The sequence below is a fragment of the Anopheles coustani genome, chromosome 3, assembly GCF_943734705.1.
Source record: "Anopheles coustani chromosome 3, idAnoCousDA_361_x.2, whole genome shotgun sequence".
NCBI lineage: Eukaryota > Metazoa > Arthropoda > Insecta > Diptera > Culicidae > Anopheles > Anopheles coustani.
In genome coordinates, this window is record NC_071288.1 from 87,286,368 (window position 1) to 87,288,992 (window position 2,625).

The window sequence follows — 2,625 nt, forward strand, 5'->3', positions numbered from 1 at the left end:
TGGCCGTGCTGGCGTAACGGATCACCGCTACCGGATTCACCTTCTGCCCCGCGGCCCATCGTGTCGGTGGACTAATCTCGATTCCTCTCCCCGATTCGGCGACAGATTTGTCCCTCCGTTTAATAATGCTGTCCACCGCCACCTCATCGCCGGAATCGTCACGGCACGGCGCCAAGAGAGCTCGGACCCAAGCAGTTTTCTTTCAAAGACAAGCCTGACGCAACCAAAGCCACAACTCGACCTGTCAATTACAACCAGAACTCTGGTGGTGGAACTGTCATTTGTGCGGTGCTTTGTGCCGGAAAGTCACAGGATTGCTAGGAGAGGGAAGCAACGAAAATTAGATTTAAATAGTAGATTTGCTGCTAGAAAACGGGATGTGATTAAATTTCCGTAACGGAGACATTCGTAGCGGTGGCAGCAAATGGGCGTGGGAAACATCGAAAAGTTATCCATCGTCGTTCATAGAGATCATATTACCTAGCATCTCTTATGAAGAAGATAAATGCAAATTGTCAAACATTCGGATTCTTTTTCTGACTTGTATTTAGAGAGCTTTAAATGTTATTAAAAAATCATTTGTCCAGCCATGGTGTAAACCTTGAAAGCTATGAACACAGTATTATCACAGTGGGCATACGATTTTAATCAAAAGAAAAGTTTATCAGTTTATTGTTTGTTCTATTAGCTTATGATTTATAAAATTTTGCGAGGAGAATTTGTACAGGAATGTAATAATATAAAACACGTCTTGTGACGCGTGTAAATTAATAAATTTCATGATGAAGAAAATGTAAGATGTCATGGCAATATATGACATCTTACATTTTTGAAAAACTGTTCTTCTTGTAATTAAGGAATCAGGTTTATTACAAATGCTTCGGGCAGACTGGTTGCTCAACAACTAACGACGTCGAGATGTGCTTCTTTTATATACAGCTATCTAGACTACTTCGATATCAGTTCTGAAGCAGGTTTTGTACATAAATTACAACACAACACGAAAAAACCTTTATTCAACCAAGTACGGATGACTAATGTTTGAAACTTGGAAAATATAGAATGAAGTAATCCAGATTCTCATCTAATTGAAACTTTACGTCGTAACTAATCGGCTCATCATTTCATGCCAAATAATATATCTGTTCGTTAACATTCGAATGTTGATTAATTTCTACTCGACACTTCGAAAAAAGATGTTTACTTTGTCGGCACAATCATTAATTTGAAATTCAAGAATATTTTTAAAGGTGGATTTTTGCATATCTTCTCATTTTAACTCAACAACATTTCATGTTGGATATTCTTTTTTGGGACCATACCATAATAAATAAAATAAATTCTTTTTTGGTGGTATGGCTACCCAAATAATCATTAGTATTTATATCAAAACATTTTTGCGAACACATTCCCACGTGGCGACGCAGTTTCCGGATACCCTGCTCGCTGATCAAAAGGAAAATGATGGAAATCCATCCCCTTTCGCACGACAAACCCGTTGTGCATTTGAATTTCCTCGAGTGCATTTAGAACGACTGAAAAAAAAAAAAACGAAGTAAAATTGCCGCTTTCCACGACAAACGATGCGATGACACAACTCGACTCATCTCGACGCCGGTGGCCACGAGGAAACAAATTTGAACCGGAGACACGGAGACTCTCCCGGTCCCAAAGTCCCCCAGCATCATCGTCAACCGTCGCCGGAAGCTAAAACACACACACACACACACACACACATAGAAGACTCGGTAGTGGCCGGGTGACTCTAACCGTCGAGTGAACGGAAGCGTTCGACCTGGACCGACAGTCGGGCACGTGGCTTTAAGTGACAATTAGAGGGACAATATACGGTTCGGAACCCGAGGGAGGAAAACAAACTGACCTTCGGCCGCGGCCAGCGGCGAGAACGGCGCAGTCTAGGATCGCAACGTGGGCAACGAAAGTCATCGGCACGGTTCCGTTCGTTCGTTGGTAAGAAATTAAAGTTAATTGAAATGACGTCCGCAGCTTCGGCTCGGAAAAAAGAATCGAACCCCTCCTTCGAGGCTGGGTGATGAATGACGTCGCCGCTAGTGACGACAAGTGACCGGAATTCCGACCGACTTCCGGGTTTATCGCAGCACAGGGTTCCGTTTTTGTGCAACGACCAAACGACGACCTAATGGAGGGACGAAAGAGAACTTCCTTTCGGAAGTTAAGAAGTCGCATGAAGGATGAAGTGGAAAAGTTTTGAATAAAATGATGATGCAGTGAAATTGACACTTTTAGATTGGTTTTTCCTGGACACTCTTTACAGAAATACATTACTGAAAAAGGTCAATCTCTTTCGGTGGTTATTGAACTCAATAACTTAACGTAGCTATTTTACAAAGAGACGCCGCTTGCGGACCAAAGTTCTACTAATTTGAATAATAGATTTCCGTTAATTATCGGAGTCCATTGTGTCCGTGGCTTAGCGAGGGACACGACATCCCTCCGTGGGCCGCATTTGGCCCAATAATTTATGCACAAGCATGATGAGTGCCGCGAGCGTAGCTTCCGTGCGTCAAATATTCATAACTTTTTAGATATATCATTTTCCAGCATCATCTCGACCGCACACTACATCCTTCCCTTGGGACATCC